The sequence below is a fragment of the Mauremys mutica genome, chromosome 8, assembly GCF_020497125.1.
Source record: "Mauremys mutica isolate MM-2020 ecotype Southern chromosome 8, ASM2049712v1, whole genome shotgun sequence".
NCBI classification, from domain to species: Eukaryota; Metazoa; Chordata; order Testudines; family Geoemydidae; genus Mauremys; species Mauremys mutica.
Window position 1 is genome coordinate 46,651,231 of NC_059079.1, and position 18,778 is coordinate 46,670,008.

At 39.3% G+C, this 18,778-nt stretch overlaps 1 long non-coding RNA gene across 1 annotated transcript in view; it reads right to left on the bottom strand.

The window, feature by feature from the left end:
- LOC123376354 overlaps positions 1–18,778 on the bottom strand; it is a 72,910-nt gene that overhangs the window by 4,406 nt on the left and 49,726 nt on the right. Inside the window, exon 2 of the long non-coding RNA XR_006581757.1 lies at positions 5,906–6,023. This is a non-coding gene — a long non-coding RNA (uncharacterized LOC123376354). The remainder of the gene's footprint in view (positions 1–5,905; positions 6,024–18,778) is intronic.

Consider the following 18,778-nt stretch of genomic DNA (forward strand, 5'->3'; position numbering starts at 1 on the left):
AAGTCTCAACCTCACTGAAAAATTAACTAGTAGTAGGACTTATTTGCACAGCACCTATATTGTAGTTACAGTTATACAAATTATTTGTGGCAGTTTGGGAGCATTTAGAAGCAGAATTGTAATCACTGAGCCCGCATGTCTCACCTTCTTCATCATTTTTGTGAGTAGCATGAGAACATGGGTCTCTCTTATTTCTCTGCTGTGCACTTTTGTTTCTGTTCTCACTAATCCATTTCTCTTGTCTGCATACAGTGCATTTAGGAAGGTGGATACTAGCTCACCAGCACTGATATTGCTATTGCTCTGCTTAAGATTTGTGTATGTTCTTTTCAATGGAAAGTCTAACTTTCTTCCAATCCTTCTTTGTTGCACTGCTTAGCAGTAAGGAGTGCAGATTGTGAATGGTAAGTTACTTGGTAGTATCCAATTTCTATTTTTCCAAAGGATAAGTTAAATATTAAAAAAGGAATATATTTAAGAGGTATGAAATAGTCTAACCCAATTACTGAAGAACATTATTTTAATACAGAACCTCTTAACAATTCTTGACAGTTGGACTCTTATCTATTGCCTCATAATTGGTGTCAAAAGTTCAAAGTTGGGTGCAGTTCAGGTCAATATCCAGGAACTGAGAGAAATATTAAAAGCTTCTCTACTACCCAGATCTCCTGAGCTGAATCTGCAAAACTGAACAGGAAGCATCATATTCTCAGAATATTCGTTTGAGATTTCCTATACACCCTGATTCCAGTAGAAGACACCACTTAGCTATTTTCATGGTATTTTGGTACTTCTGCTGCACATTCACAATAATTTGGAAATATGCTATCAAGATTATGATACACATAATACAATTCAAGATCATCTGTAAAAATGGATGAACTATGAGAGATTGTGTTCTGATTTTATCTTCACTTTTTTGTCTATTCCTGGTCAGAGCTTCCCTCAGACTATCAAATAGTTTTTTGGGGACACATGCATTCTTCACCTGACTTTATAAACAAAACAGAAAAAAATGTGTGAATTGATGTTCTAAAAGAATGGCATTAATAGGACCGGCCTGAGCCCAGTACCATGTGGGAACAAATACCACAAAGTTCTGTATACAGCTCTCACACTCTCAAGCAGTTGCAGCTCCTGTGCTTCTCAGCAGAAATAATCAATTTTGTCATACAATGTTGTGGTTTTATGCTAGAGAGGATTAGAAACATTAATAAAACTAGCAGACTCATTCACTTGTGACCTTAAAGAAGATTTGAACTCTGAAGGCTAGAGAGAGGAAATTCACCAAATCTCCATCTGAGTTTTGCTTTAGTAGAAACTGATTTAATTCTTCAGACTGTTAGAGATGGATAAAATCATCATGTCATGTGTTTCACCTATCTGTACAAAGGTAACCAAACCAACTAATATCTGTATTTAAGCCAAACATAAATTTAGTTGAATAATGCAAATTTGCTACTGCTTTCTTGTTGTTCTCTCTCACACTAATTTGTTGAACTGTATTGGTTTTGTTATCAATCTGGTCATGAAAAGATTTGTTTATTGATGAAAATCACAGTAAAACCCACTCTAGCTTTGCAGATTAAATCTACTGCAAAGTCTTACATGACAAACTTACTCAAAAGCGTTTGTGGCTCAAGCGGAGCAAGAAAGTGTTCAAGGAACAGAACAGCAAATGCTATTTCATCAAGACAAATATTTTGTGGGAACATATTGGTTTTGATCATAAAAAGTTGGGAAAGTTTGTCAGGTCCAGGATGGTATTTAGGGCAGAGGGAGTGAAGAAGGAAAGAAAGAATAGCCCAGTAGTTAGGGAACCCAACTAGGATGTCAGAAATTTAAGTTATGTCCCTGGTCAGAACCAGGCAGCCTAACTAGCAGGTTATTTTGGAGTGGCACACTCTTCTGTTTTTAAATTTTTAAAAAAAATCTTATTTTCATTCTGCCTTAAGTATAAGCAGTTCCCAAAACTTCAAAATTTGAACCAAATGAACCCGTTGTTTTCCATCTAGCTGTGGAACAATCCACAGTTGTTTGCTTTTCTTATTTTTCTCATATTAAAAAGCAAGTTGCTAATGCCCCTTAATGTTTTACGGTTGAGCTTCTGGTTTTCCATCTTTTTTTTATAAAATTTTAATCAGTTTGATTCTTGTGAAAGTGATTGGGAGAGCTCCAGGCATTTTCCTCTGATCACAGTCTAAATTCCTCTTGTTCTTTTGGTGAAAGAAGATACAGAGATTAGAATCAGCAGGACTGCTTCCTTACTTTCTTGTGTTTCTTGCAAAGACCAAAATCGTGTACGCCCGTCTGTGAAGACTTAGTACAGATCCTTTGGCAAAGATCAAAATATGAGCGGGTAAAAAAGAAGTAGTGATTTGTTATGGAAGAGTAGGAAGTGTTGTAGGATGAAAGAAAAAGGCAAGTTCCAGCAAATAAAACAACTTATAAAAATGAGCAAGCAGTCCATGGAAGTGAAACCCAGGTGCATACACAATTCTGTTACACGAAAAACAGATTCAAAATCCTCACAGGGAACAGGAAAAAAAGTGAAAGGAAAGGGATGTGGGGAGAAAGAAAAATGGTGTCTTTGGAAAGCTGATGCTATTAAAGATGAAAAATGGGTTGATTTACAGAAACAAACAAGTATGCTGGTTATATGGAACACTAGGAGTTTGTATCTATTCACCACCATTTGTGCCATTATTGTTATTACACTATTGTAAGCAGGCTCTCCTTTTTGACAGCTATTTCTTTTACAATGTACCATTCCCATTAGTTTTTATAAAATGAGGTTCCAGTCTGAGGAGTTACCCATTCTATTCATTCGCTCTGAAGCACCTGGCATTGGCCACTGTTAGAATACAGAATACTGGAGTAAATGGACCTTTGGTATGACCTCGTATGACCTTAGTGCTTTGCTGCACACTGGGCTACCCACATTTGCCATCCTTGCCTGTCAACTGACCTTCTGTCCAAATCTTCCCATTTCATGTTGAGGTTCTTGATGTCGTTCAGAACTGTTCGTTTCCATGTTACTCACGGTCTTCCTCTCTTTCTTTTTGCATTTTCTGGCCTCTATTCAAGGGCGGTATTTGGTAAGCATTCTTTTTCTACTCTCAGCACATGTCCCAGCCACTGATATCTTCTTTTGTAGATTATTTGTGAAAGGGTGCTTTGTCCAGTAATTTTTCTGACTTCTTCATTCATCTTCCTATCTCTATATGTTATTCTCAATATCTTCTTAGACATTTGTGATGAAATGTATCCAGCTTTTGCGTATCTTTCTTGGTAAGTTGCCATGTCTCACTACTATATGTTGGGATGGCAATAACAGTTGCTTTGTACACGTTCAGTTTTGTCTTGAGGGAGATGTTTTTGAGTTGCCAGATATTGTTGAGTCTTCCAAATGCAGCATTTGCCTTCCCAATTCTTATTTCTTCCTCGGAACTAGTACTATCTTGGCCGATGGTACTTCCAAGATGCGTAAAATTGTCCACATTCTCCAGTGTCTCTTCTTCAATTTTGATTTCTGTCCCTATAGTCCCCATTAACATAAAGAGACAGGGTAAAAGCAAAATAAGCTTTTTAAAGTGATTTCAAATGTGTAAAATGGAGGCTGTATGCAGGAAAGAGTATATATTTAATATAAATGACTTGAAAAGCCATGGGAGACTTTAAATACTTTTGCTGATCCCTCCTCCACTTTTATATTAGCTTTTTGCCTAAATTCACATTGATCGAATTTTTTGAAACGTGCAGTGATAAACTGAGTCTATTTAATAATAAAACTGCTAGGTAATCCTCTCTTACATCAAACAGGAGTATTAAATTTACACTTTCATTGTTTTAAGTGTATAACACATCATAAAATATGCCTTGTGGAAGGAAGGAATAGGGAAATCTGACTTTGTTGGTATCTAGCATAACTGCTTAGGTAATTCATTAGTTAGACTGCCCTCACCAAATGGGTCTGATTGATGCAGAAAGAGAAAATGTATTAGGGAAACACTAAGATAATTTCTCTACTTTCTGTTTGCTTTTTTCAAAGCTGAAATATGGGGGATTGGCAATGAGATATTTCACCATTAGGTAACCAATATAAACTCAACCCTGGTGAAATCTAAGCCATTAGCATTAGATGTCACTTTGGGACACTGTTAGATGAGCCTGATGGCCTCACTCCAGTTTCAAGAAGACATTTGTTCAATAACATTGATCCCAACAATTACGATCCGGGTTCCTTCCCTGAAGAACCTGAAGTCACCTGGAGACAGGGAAGGAAGTGGCCATGTTGAATTTGGAGACCACAGAACAGATTCTGGCTAAGTCATTAAATTCCATTTAGATTCCTCTTTTCTGAATCAACAAGAATTCCTTCTGAGACTTGAACACCAATGTGTAGTTTCATTATTAGTGCAGAAGATGCAGCCTACCTCCTTCTCTATTCTGCATTCAGCCACCTCTGCAGTTTTCTTAACCTATTGTGCAGGGCCTGAAAAGCCAGCAAAATTGGCCTCTGGGGATTTTCCCCCAGTATAAGGGAAATTTTGTCTGGTGACCTTGGGCTGGTGGAATGGCCCTATGCTGCCTGCTAGAGAAGAATTGTGGCTGGAACGCACTGTTTTCCATCTACTCTGGGCTGCATTCAGAGACTCATGGAGGTCCATTATAGCAAAATATAAATTTGAGCAGTCCTATGAACCCCAGAATCTGGAAAGTGCATAAGGTTACCTCTGCACTTCTACCTCCATTCCTGCACTGAGCTTAGCACAATCAAAATGGTGATTCAGAGCCATTTCATTGTATGAAAATTATATTACAGATTGTCTCCACAATTTAAACCTCCCTAATGTTTTCAGCAGGTATTAGTGAATACTGGTGCTGGATCATGCCAAAGTGCTGTGGCATTCTGGTGAACATATAAGGTATAACTTTGGAATGTGACAGACACTACAAAATTCTGAACACTTATGTACTTCTATGCCTTTTAGATACACATTTTCAGAGCTGCCCACTAATGCTGGATGCCCATCTTGAATCAGTTAGGTGTATCAAGCTGGCCAAACAACAGGCACTCATAATTAGATGACATGTAGACATTTAGGCCTTATTGTTCATCATAACCAGCATATCTGTTGTAATAGTGTAGTTTTAAAAAATTGAGAAGGGATCTAGATAATTTTTTTATGATTGCCCCTAGAAAAAAAAACCAGTTGTTAGATTCCTTCAAGATAGAAAAATGCAAGCATATTTTGCCTCTCGGAATGCCACCTGCAGCATTGTATTTTTCATGCAGGGAGAATCTAATTTATGGACAAACCAGATCCAACACAGCAAGAGTTTTATAAAGTCAAGTACAGCTAATTTTTATGTCCACATAAATTAAATATGTTCTCCTCAGTTTGCATGTTTTTATTTGGAGTTTTAGATTTCTCATGTTTGTGAATATGATTTTCCCTGCTTAATCTAGTTTAAATGATTGCCATACATTCTACATGAGGATGCTTGGAGATACTCAGTTATAGCTGGAACAGAATGCGGGTGCCAACCTGTTAGGTAGTGTTAGTTAAAGGAAACATTGCTAATGCACTAGCTTCATAGTCAGATCCAGCTGCAGTTCCTGCAGTTGGCAAGCTGAGCAGAAACTGCAGAGAGCTACCTAGAGATATACTTCCAAATGTCAGTTAATTTAGTTCATCTGGGAGCTCATCATTTTGTCCTTGCTTTTAGCAAATATTCTAACAAGTGAATTTACTGACTTTCCGCTATTCTTGCCTGCTTCCCCTCAAAGCATAAGTCCCTAAATGGATCCCTAGTCAACCTTTTAAAATGATTATGAAATACGCATATATACACACATATGGTTTCAGAAATTGCTGTTTCACATATTTTGAGTTCATACCATAATATTAATAAATATGAAGATACAGAAAGTTGTCCTCTAGATACAAAACCTCTGGCATTTAGGCACCCTGGATGCACTTGGAAACATTCTCATGTCCACTGCAGTAAGTATTAGCCTGGAGATTAAAAAAAAAATTAATTAAAATTTTCAAGCTAACAGGATTACTTTATTAATTCATCTAAGAACTCATTATATTTACTGACTTAGATAAGCAGTGTTGATCAAGGGCTGAATATATTGTTCCTAAGAGTGTAAATAATCAATTGACCATTATACATTTCAGAAGTTGGGATTCAAATTTTTCTCCACAGATACAGAGGCCCCAATCAGAGAACACTTATTGCATGTGGCATGCACTAAGTTCACTTCTACCCTCATTGAAATCAGTGACAAAGCTACAGCTGGAATAACAGTAAAACTCTTAAGAGGTTATATGAATATCTATTATTTATTTGCTTACAACAAAAATAAAGAGCATCCAACCCCCAAAATGCATTGAATAGACAATACAAGCTAAAACATAACTAAGTTGGAAAAGCCAAATACCAAACACTTTTACTCATAAATACAATACCTTTAGTGACTATGAGTTGTGTTGTATATGGGGCCCTGATCCACAATCCTTTCTTGTGGACCCATTGGGTTTTCAGTTCCCGTTACACCTAGTTATTTTGAAGGTTCAGGCACTCAGCCTGTTACAGAGAAGGGACACAACTGAGATTGTTGCTAATGGATATAATGCTTCCCCCTAGGGTGACCAGATGTCCCGGTTTTATACAGAGAGTCCCGATTTTTGGGTCTTTTTCTTATATAGGCTCCTGTTACCTCCCCACCCCCGTCCCTATTTTTCACACTTGTTGTCTGGTCACTCTACTTTCCCCTACCCCAGCATAACTAGCCACTAAATAGTTCCTCTGTGTGTGAGCGTGAGAAAGAGAGAATGAATGTGTGACACTGCTTACCCCTTTGCACAGTAGTTTGCATGGCAGTTGTAGATTTGGGGGTGAATTTAGGGCTTAGGAAGAAGGGAGAGATCATAGCATAGACTTAAATTCCTTATCACTGGTAGCCATTTACCTCTTCTACATGTGTGCTTTGTGCTCTTTCACACAGCAGAGATCAATATGGTTACAGTATTTCTAGATTTTTTTGTAGGTTAGTCAGGTATTCATAGATTCCAAGGTCAGAGGGACCACTGTGATCATCTTGGCAGTCCTCCTGTTCTACATAGGCCATAGTGTTATCTGGGGTTATCTGAACCCAAAGCAATGGCTACTAATCTCTCTTTTCCAGGTGGTGTCATGAAATAAATCAGTGGGGGATGCAGCACCATGCAAAAATCATTTTTATTGAGTCTAAAGCATACATCAAAACCTAGAAATAATCTAGAACAGTGGTTCACAAACTGTGGGTCAGGACCTCATTTTAATAGGCTCACCGGGGCTGTCTTAGACCTGCTGTGGCCCAGGACTGAAACCCAAGCCACACCGCCCAGGGCCAAAGACAAAGCCCAACCACCCAGGACCAAAACTGAATCTCAAGGGCTTGAGCCCTGGGCAGTGGGGCTCAGGTTATATGTCCCCTGCCTGGGCTGAAGAACTCGGGCTTCAGTTTTGTGTCCTCCCTCCGCCACCCATAGTGGTGGGGCTGGGCTTTGGCCCCCTCACCCAGGGCAGTGAGGCTCTGGTGGGCTCAGTCTTTGGTCCCCCCTCCTAGGGTCGTGTAATATTTTTTGTTATCAGAAGGGGATTGCAGTGCAATGAAGTTTGAGAAAACCCTGGTCTAGAAGCACCTCAGATAGATATAGTTACCCAAAGTCTGAGATGGTATCAAGTTATTCAGCAGCAGGGTTCCTGTGGCGAGCCTTCCTCCTAGCCACTGAGGAGTTTAATGCCAGTCTCCTTGCTCATAGAAACAACAAACTTCTTCAAAGTACCCTCTGTAACTGAACTCTTTATGAGTTATGTGCTTTGTCTTTAGAAAATATTTAATGGCCCCTAATGTGTTAGTAACCTCCCTGGCAACAGCAAATAATTATTTTTTCTACTTAACAGCAAAGAAACTTACAGACATAGGCACCCAGACTGAGGTCAGTTTTCCACACTTCCCTCACCTTCCCCACACCCCAAATCTGTCCTTGTTAGTAACACTGAAATTTGTGCAGTTGTTTTTGTTCTGTCTGTTTAAGCCAAGGCAAGATTTTCTGACTCTGTGGTGTCCTCAGTTCCAGTTTATGGGGGCTAAATGCATAAGATCATTGTGGTTCATGTAAAATTAAATTCTCTTGTAGCAATGGAACTTCCCTAAAATAATTCCTAGAGCATAGCTTTCAGAGAAACATCCAGTCTTGATGTAAAAATTGTCAGTGATGAAGAATGCACCATGACCCTTGGTGAATTGTTCCAATAGTTGGCTAACCTGACTGTCAAAAATTCATACCTTATGTCCAGTGATATTTGTCTAGCTTCAGCTTCCAGATATTGGATTGTGTTTCACCTTTCTCAGCTAGATTCAAGAGACCATTACTAAATATTTGTTCCCCATGAGGATACTTACAGACTGTCATTAAGTCATCCCTTAACCTTCTCTCTGTTAAGCTAAATAGATTGAGCTATTTGAGTCTCTCACCAGAAGGCACATTTTCTAATCCTTTTATCATTCTTTTGGCTCTTCTCTGAACCCACTCCAATTTATCAACATCTTTCTTGAATTGTGGACACCAGAACTGGAAACAGTATTCCAGCAGAGATCACACAAATCCCAAGTACAGAGGTAAAATAATCTTTCTACTCCTAGTTGAGATTTCCTTGTTTATGCATCCAAGGATCACATTAGCTCTTTTGACCACAGCATCACATTGGGAGCTCTTGTACAGCTATTATCCACGAATGACCCCCAAATCTTTTTCAATCTTAGTCGTTGCATAGAGTCCCACATCCTGTAAGTAAGGCCTACATCCTTTGTTCCTAGTTGTAAACATTTAAATTTAGCCATATTAAAAATGCATATTGTTTGCTTGTGCCAAGTGATCCAGATTGCTCTCAGTGACCTGTCCTCTTCATTATTTACCACTCCCCAATTTTGGGGTCACCTGTGATGATTGTATGTTTTCTTCCAGGTTATTGATAAAAATGTTCACTAGCATAGGGCCAAGAACCGATCCATGAGGGACGTGAGAACACATCCTCCCAAAGGCAATTCCCAATTCACAATTGCATTTTGAGACCAGTCCGCCAGTTTTAAATCTATATAATTTGTGACATGTTAATTTTATATTGTTCTAGTTCTACCAGTTCAAACACCTTACAGAAGTCTAAGTATGTTAAATCAACTCTATTACTTTTATCAACTAAAATTGTAATTTTATCAAAACATATCAAGTTGGTTTTACAGGATCCATAAACTCACTGAGTGATCATCATCATGATTAACTATACAACCCTTATAGTTAGAGCTATATGAGCAGCTAAATTTATGTAGGGTCCCTTGATGTTGTTATACATTGAATTGAATCAGGCATTAATTGACAATTCAGATTGGCATTTCCTGTGAATCCTCACATAGTAATATATGGTATATACATCTCAAGACTTACCTTGATTTCTTAGTATCAGTGAGAATTACTAAATGTGCCAAGTTTGAGTAAAACTGTTTCAGTAGGTTTTAGCAGTACAAATCAAGATAGATATAGATATAGATATGTATAGATAGGAGTTCTAACAAACCTGAAAAAAATATTCCTCCTCTTCTTTTTTTTTTAAACACACACAATAAATATTATCCATAGGATATCTGCAGTTTATTAGGCACCATTACCTACCTTACCTCCTCTTGATCTACAAATCCATCTTTCACAGACTTATTCTAAAATTCCAAACCCTTAAGTTCCAAATAGCTGCTATTCATTCATTCATTCAATAAAAATCCTGCTACAAAAGTGTTTCTTCTTCACCCCAAAGCAGTGGTGTGCCATGACATTTTTAGTAAGGAATGCAATTCTACGCTGGCATGCACGGTATGACCTTTCATGAGCGGTCACACTGTGCAGAGGATATATTTGTTCTACAAAATGTCATCCTCTATGCACATTTGGGGGCTGGACAGAAATAACCTGTGGGCATAGCTTGTCAGAAGTCATATTCAGGGCTTTCATGCATGTGCAATGCACATCTCCACCCCAGACTGAAATTTGCGTCCAAATGGTACCTGCCCAAGAGTTAGGATGGACAAGATTCAGTCTTGCCTCAGACACCTAAGGCCTTACCTAAGGCCATGTTTATACATTGGATTCAGCCATTGGTGACCAGCAATCAATGTATTACACTGGTAGAAACCCCAAATGTAGATTAAAACAGTCATAATTTGCATTAGTGGCACTTACTGTTGCTTGAATTTGGGTCAAGCTCTACCAGTGCTCCTTGTTTACATCTGGGGTATTCAGGAGTTCAGCTACATCACCTCCTGTCTGATAGTTAAATCAGAGCTTATCCCAGGAATTGAAAGGATCTATGCTATATGCAATTTACACATCTCCAACTCCATCCATTTCAGTACACTTACTCCTGGCTTATATTAGTGCAGGTGAGATGAGAATCGGAGCCAAGAACCAGCTGTGCTGAATAGGAACCTGACATTTCTATGGTTACTTTTCAGAAGAGAACTGCACTTTGTGTCTTATTTGTCTTTGAGTATTCTTTACCTCATCCTTCTTATTTCCCTTGATTTAGCTATGTAATTACCTTTCAGTAGTGGTAACAGCAGATGCATTTTGTACTTTCTACTGAGACAGTGTTCATTTAGGCAGTTTCAGTAACTATATGTTACCGAGACCCAGAACTCTAGCCAGGAATCAAAATATAAAACAAATAAGGAAGGAGCACAACAATATTTTAGTTCAGAAACTGTTTTTCCTATCAACTTTCCCCCTGACAAAAAAGCAGCACAAGGGAAAGAATAAGAGGTATTTTAAATGAAAGAATGAAGAGTTCCTCACTTAGGAATAATTAAAAGGAGAAAGAATAAAATGAAACACCCTTTGTAGTTATAGTTCTAAGGTATAAGAGTGTGTGTATGTGTGTTTAAGTAGCACCTAATTTCCATAGTCATTTTCTTAGTAATCCTACTGAAAATGTAATTTGTAATGCTTGCATTTCACTGTCCCTAGGAACAAGAGAATCAGCAAGGTCAGTCCTTTGCTGAAAAGTGGAATGCAAGTGACAAATCAAAATTAGAGATGTGGTTGAGATTTTTTTTTTAAAGGAAACCAATGATTAGGCATAACACTGGTCAAAGATAATCACCCTGGGCCCAATTCTGGTGTTATCTAATTCCATTAGAATTCCATAATTACAGTGCAGTCGATTCTTAATCCTTGTTTTAGTGGTATAACAGAAATCAGAATGACTCCCATATATCTTACTGCTTAGGCAGATATAATCTATATCATATGGATCCTGTAAAGGGGTCCAGTCAGGAGGACATGTTAGCATGGAGTCCCATTGAAGTCAATGGTCCATCTATCTGATTTTTGGAGTATTAGATTACAGAATTACACAGGATTATTTCTGATCTGAGACAGTTTGTTTTTCCTTACCTCATATGTAAGTCAGGGGCGGATATCACTGGTTGTAAAATTATGACAGTTCTGTAGCCCTTACTCAGGAGATTATGGGACTATTCACCTGAATAAGAATTGCAGAAATCAGGCCCCAAAAGCTCAGGATTAGATTCAGACAAAACCCCTTTAGATATCACAGAGAAATTTATAGAAAAACCATTCATTATAAACTTTTAAAAAATCAAATATCCTACTTGTATGACTAAATCTCACTTCAATGCTCTGATAACTTGCCCTGTAGTCACAACCATCTGCTTTCTCTTCTGTTAGGCAAAACTTTCAAATTATTTTTTGATTTAATTCTTAGACTTCTTAGTTGTTGGTTAATTTCATGCAGTTTGGGCATCCAACTCCCATTAATATCAACAGGCGACCTTTTGGTGCGGTTAAGTGGTGCATAATCCTTGAGTCCAACTACAGGGTCTACTCACTAGCAGTAAAAGTGGTAGAGCATATTGTTTTCCAATTCCAGCACTATCACAACAAGCTCAGAGGTGTTCATAGAAGTAAAAGGTTTTTTCCTTGAAATGCCAAGTATCCCCCTATCTCGTAAACAGTTAATCATATGCATAAATGTACTCAGGTAGATGGTTCCACTGATTTCAAGATAACCACTAATGTAAGTAAGATTACGCGTGTTCTTCAGTATTTCAAGAATTGGAGTCTAAGAGATCATTTGCCCCACGTGCCTACTCTGCCACCAAAATAAACAAAAATAAAAAGATTTTAAAAGTGAATATGAAGTGTCACTTACAAGCAAATTTAGTTCTAGTTTGAAAACCATGGTTAAATTGAACACTGAAATGCCCCAATGAGAACACATACTTACATGTTCATCAAAGGCACAGCAGCACTTGCTATATATTCTGTATTTTTCTAGGTATACTCCTAGAAAATACTCCTGTGAAGAATACTATAGCATTTTAAACCAATAAGAAACATGGGACTAGGTCCTCAGCTGGTGGAAATGGACATAGGACCATGGACTTCAACTGAGGTATGCTGATTTGGGAGCTGGCCAATTAAATTTAGGGGGGAAAAATGCGCGCGCGCACACACACACACAAATCTATGAAATGTCAGGTAATTACTATGACACTTTTCTCTGCTTGGTTATATTCAGGACTTTCCTGAACAAAAAGTGATCATTCAGAACACTTGTAGTGTATTTTTATATCTATGAACAATGGTGTATTTATGACAGATTTCCAACCATAAAGCAAGAAGTACATTTAAAAAAAATAGTGTCACATAGCACATTTTAATGGATAATTAAATATGCCAGTTGTACAATATGGAATGCATCTTACATACTTTCAAATTTCCAAGGACAATGCAACTATCATTTAAAAAAATATTTCAATTAAATTTAAAAGAATTCAGAGTTTGTGAATGGTCCTGGACTAATAGCACTAGAAAATTAAGGCCTCTAGGAAACCACAGAACAGGTGTAGCACAGGCCATGACAGTGTGCCTGTCCCAACAATGTACCTCATCTAGTTTCTAGGAGTGAGAGGGCAGTTCATTCTCCTCACCCATTCATCCTTGGCCTCTTTGCTTCGACTGCCAATAAGGTTATTAAGAGGTGTCATATCTGATGCTGTTTATGGAGTGGAGACACCTGTCCACCAAGACCTGGACTGAAACCAAATAATAAGCAGATGTTTGACTATATGAAGCTCTATGTATGTGCTAAGTGCTACATAAACATTAACTAATGAATCCTTACAATTCCACGGTAAAGTTGTAATTATTACTGTTATCTTCATTTTACAGACTGAGAAAATGAGTCAATGAGGTGTAGTCATCTGCCAAAAATAGTGAAAAACAGCCCCAATAATAGGATTAAAACAATTAGAAGTTCATTTCCTCACCTTATGCTTATTTCTCTGAACCATGGTATTCCTTTTGGTTGACTAGCAGTTAAATGGCTGGTCAGCCAAGAGGAATCCAAGTAGAGCAATTATCTCCATAAATGCCTGATTTCTATTGTGGTGACTACTGAAAAGTAATGTTCCTTGCAAAGAAAATCTGCATTAGGATGCACATTTCCCTGAAGAGAGCTATTCAGACAAATAACTACAGTAAATTTAACTCCTTTCTGCTAAAAATGAATCCTTGCATCTTTGGCTTCTTTATTTCCAAATATGTTAATAAAGATAAGTACAAAATTTACTCAGCGTAACTGGAGATATCCCTCCTCCCTTTATTTTTTAAATGTGAAGCAAGGGTTATAGTACAAGGTGTTTTAATCAGCCTAAATCCTGCCTGTCTCTTGGGAACAATCCAGAGATTCCGATAAGTAGCTAGTGCTGGAAGGAGCTTGCTCCATGTGGAATATACACCTGTTTAATTAAAAAAAAAATCCAAGTTTAGAAAAAAATCTTGAGGACTCCTGGAAACCTCCTCATTAAGTTAATCAACCTGAAGAGAGCTAGGAAGGGAAGTAAGAGGAAGAGGGAATTCACAATGATTCCCCCACACATACACGCATGACAAGTCAAAGGAATTGTGCAAGTATGGGACTGGAAGGGACCTTGAGGTGTTACCCAGGGTTCTTTCGACCCAAAGCTCTTGGTAACTTTTACTCTCTGTGAGGTGGTGTCAGGAAATAAATCAGGGAAGACATGTCCATCCAACCGATAGATGGCTGGCACAAACAGGACAACATAAGAGTGCTTAAAGCTAAACTTTACTTAGTCTCAAGCACTTACACACGTCTGCAACAGGTTAGTAAAACACCCTCAACCTTCGATAATTACCAAAGCTGAATGTGGCTCTTGAAAAAAGAACAGGAGTACTTGTGGCAACTTAGATACTGACAAATTTATTTGAGCATAAGCTTTCGTGGGCTACAGCCCACTTCATCAGATGCTCTCGAGTGACACAGCGGCAGGCTTCCGGTGGCCAAACATTGCGACTGCCAGTGGGGATCACAAGTTGTATCCAGAGGGAGAGTCCAAAAAGAGTCCAATTATCTCAAACTTTTCCCCCTTATTTATACATTAGTAATAGAATGACATGTCCCTTAAAGAAAACTTGTTAAGTAAAAAGTTTCAATGTTCAAGGAAAAGGTTCCTTCTGCTTATTGATTAACCAGGTGTGGGTTTTTCCAGAGTTTGCAGCCTTGAGACCCGAATAGACATTCCTGGGGCACATCCTGCTCTTCTAAAATGCATGCATCAGCAACTTCAACACAATTCTTATCAGAAAGGGCACGGGGTCAAGCTGCCTTTTCTGTGGCACCCAAAACCCCCTCTCCTCCTGCCTTGGTCAAGTTGCATGGCCACTTTACAGCCTGCTAACTAGGTTGCTTTTAGCAATAAGCCATAGCAGTTTCAGGGACTTTACTGGTTTGCCAAAATCTTCCCATACAGAGGGGTAGATATTTGTAAAGTCTGAATTCTTAAAAACAAAACAAAACCACTTATGTGAGAGGTTTCTAGTGTGACAAAATATATATGTACAGTCTATAATATCTAAAGATCTTTCTATATAGCTTTTCAGTAAGATTAACAATAATAAAAAAACCTGATTACTTTCAGTGAGAGAAAGATTGGGTCCATTTTGGTAACAATGCTGTGGAAAGACAAATTAAATTGTGTTGGAGAACACCTCCAATAAAAAGAAAACAAATGATTTATGTGGGCTTTGGATTAGGCCCATGGATGACAACCTTAAAATTCATGGGGAATTTGAACTCTTAGGTTACGTCTACACTACGGGATTATTCCGAATTTACATAAACCGGTTTAGCAAAACAGATTGTATAAAATCGAGTGCGCGCGGCCACACTAAACACATTAAATCAGTGGTGTGCATCCACGGTCCAAGGCTAGCGTCGACTTCTGGAGCGTTGCACTGTGGGTAGCTATTCTGTAGCTATCCCATAGTTCCCGCAGCCTCCCCCGCCCCTTGGAATTTCCGGGTTGAGATCCCAGTTCCTGATGGGGCAAAAATCATTGTCGCGGGTGGTACTGGGTAAATGTCGCCAGTCACTCCTTCCTCTGGGAAAGCAACGGCAGACAAGCATTTCGCGGCTTTTTTCCCTGGATTGCCCTGGCAGATGCCATAGCATGGCAATCATGGAGCCTGTTTTGCCTTTTGTGACTGTCACCGTATGTGTACTAGATGCCGCTGACAGAGGAGATTCAGCAGCGCTACACAGCAGCATGCTTTTGCTTTTGCATGACAGCAGAGATGGTTACCAGCCATACTGTACCATCTACCATACCATAAATTGGTAATAAAATGATCATGGTTATCAGTCCTTTTGCACTGCACCATTTGCTGCTGTCATAAGTGCCCCTGGCTGAGATCAGCCAGGGGTGCAAAAGCCAAAATTGGGAATGACTCCCTGAGTCAATCCCTCCTTTTTGGTATCTAAAAATAGAATCAGTTCTGCCTAGAATATGGGCAAGTGTACTAGAGAACCAGTGTATCATAGAACCAGAGAGCACAGCTGCTCTGTGTCAGATCCTGCAGAAATTATGAGCTGTATGCTATTCACAGGGGGTGCTCCTGCAACAACCCCACCTGTTGATTCCGTTCTTCCCCCAGCCTTCCTGGTCTACCGTAGCATTGTCCCCCCACTTGTGTGATGAAGTAATAAAGAATGCAGGAATAAGACACAGTGACTTGTTAGTGAGAAATGAGTGAAAGGCAGCCTCCAGCTGCTATGATAGTCCAGACAGGACATTAAGCAGTGTGGAGGAGAGGAGCCCAGCATCCTGCTGCTAATCCAGGGGCAATTGAATCTTTTCTTTACACATGAAGGGCGGGGGCTGATGGAGCTCAGCCCCCTGTTGCTATGATGAAGACGGTTATCAACCATACTGCACCATCTACCAGGAAAAATTAGGAGCAGGCACCCTTGATTGATCTCACTGATGCTAGTCAGTATGGTTACCAGCCCTTTTGCACTGCACCATAGGGCTGATGATGACGGTGGATATCAGCCATATTGCATCATCAGCCACCCATGGTGGGGGGGTGGGAGCGAGGATGTTGGTGTTGACTGCTGCAGCATCGCGTCTATCTGCAGCATTCAGTAAAGATAGGGTGACATGTAAAAGAGTCGAGAGGATTGTTTTCCCTTTCACTTCTGGGGGTGGGTGGGGGAGTGCGTAAATTGCCGAGCTATGCCCTGATCCACCGCGGACACTGTGTTTGACCCTAGAAGCATTTGGAGCTCAGCCAAGAATGCAAATGCTTTTCTGAGACTGCAGGAACTGTGGGATAGCTTGAGTCCTCCAGTCCATGAGCATCCATTTGATTCTTTGGCTTTCCGTTACGCTTGTCACGCAGCAGTGCGCTGAATCCCTGCTATGGCGTCTGTCTGGAGATTTTTTTTAAATGATTTTGAATTTCGTCTTCTGTAACGGAGCGCTGATAGAACAGATTTGCCTGCCCTTACAGCAATCACATCCGCATGGTCCATGCAGGAGCTCTTTCTTTATTTTGATTTTTAACTGCATCGCCACACGTGCTGATCGGAGCTCCACGCTGGGCAAACAGGAAATATTCAAACGTTCGCGGGGCTTTTCCTGTCTACCTGGCCACTGCATCCGAGTTCAGATTGCTGTCCAGAGCGGTCAGTGGTGCACTGTGGGATACCACCCGGAGGCCAATACCGTCGATCTGCGGCCACACTAACCCTAATCCGATATGGTAATTCCGATACTAGCGCTACTCCTCTCGTTAGGGAGGAGTACAGAAATCGATTTAAAGAGCCCTTTATATCGATATAAAGGGCCTCTCAGTGTGGACGGGTGTGGCGTTAAATCCGTTTTACGCTCCAAAAACCGATTTAAACGCTTAGTGTAGACCAGGCCTTAGACTCTAAGTTAAATGTCCTTTAAAGATAACAGGCTGCATCAAGAGATCCACGGCTAAACAGACACAGAGTTGAAGGTGACTGGAAAGTTCTTAGTAACAGTTGGGATGCCTACACCTTGGAGACTGTTCAAATACCACCAACTCATTTTACACAGCAAGAGATCTCAAATAATATTTTTCAATCACTATTAACCTCAGCTGAATTGGAGTTGAGTGTTGAACGAGAGCTGAAAAGTTCTATGTGCCATTTCCAATCCTCTGACCCATCCAATTCCCCAATTTTGGCAGAAGTTACATTTAAAAAAATAAATACAGCTGAATTAACAAATGTATATGAAGATGGAAAATGAGCCTATATTGTTATCTTTTGGCTGAATCTGTACTTAAAAAAAATAAATCTTACTTGACCTCCCCCACTCCCATCCCTGAAGTAATTCCTGTTAGAGTCAGGGTGAATTTTACATGTTCAGGGATTGTGGAACCAGTAAGATGTTAAAACAGAAGAGAGAGTAATGATATCATTATAAATAGACTGAATCTCCTAAACTACAAACGATGGATTTTGTTAACTTCACCAACAATAAATCATTTGCCCTGGGGATATTTACCTTTCATCATGGTGAGGCTCTGACCCAATTCAGGATTTCCAGTTTTTATTTATCTTGTTATGGAAAGGACCACATTTCGCTCTTCCACCTTTGGGTCCAATCCTGCAAATTGCTGAACACCCTGATTAGAAACTCCAGGGAAAGGATTTGTTTGTTCATCTGTTTTAGTTATAGAGTAATGGAGAGCAAAAGTGTCCTTTTTCTTCCCTATCTCACATCATTAATGTTAAGTTACTCCTGATTTCAGGGACAAATGAGCCCAGAATCAAGCCCGAGGTGTTTACTTAAAGTAACCAGATACTACCATGACTTTTTCCACACTATTATGCACAAAAAACTATGTTAAAACAACATATTTAAAGCTGCAAAGTCAAATCCTTATATGTTAGGAAATGCTAGAATGACGGTTGTCTGTGCATGTGCAAACTGGTTTTTCAAATGCTTATGGCATACCAAATTTGGTCATATTTTCACAGGGATAGCAAAAGGTATATCCCTGAGACAAAGGCCACTCCAATGACAATTTTCTGGTCCCTGCTCCAAAACAGGGAGATCATAGATCGTCTCAGAGAAAAGGTTGCTAGAATTTTTAACTTGATGAAGTCATGTATTTTTCCCTAGTCTCATACTCAGAAAAGGCTGAACTGTTTTGGCTGAAGTTTTCCCAAATCAGTCAGCCTGCAGCAGACACATGGAATGGAAAATTTCAGCCCAAATGGTTAAAATTTGGAAGAGTTAGAAGCACCTGAAAGCAGGGTCTTACACTTTAATTATAGGCAGTGCTACTAACAATGCCTATAATGTTTT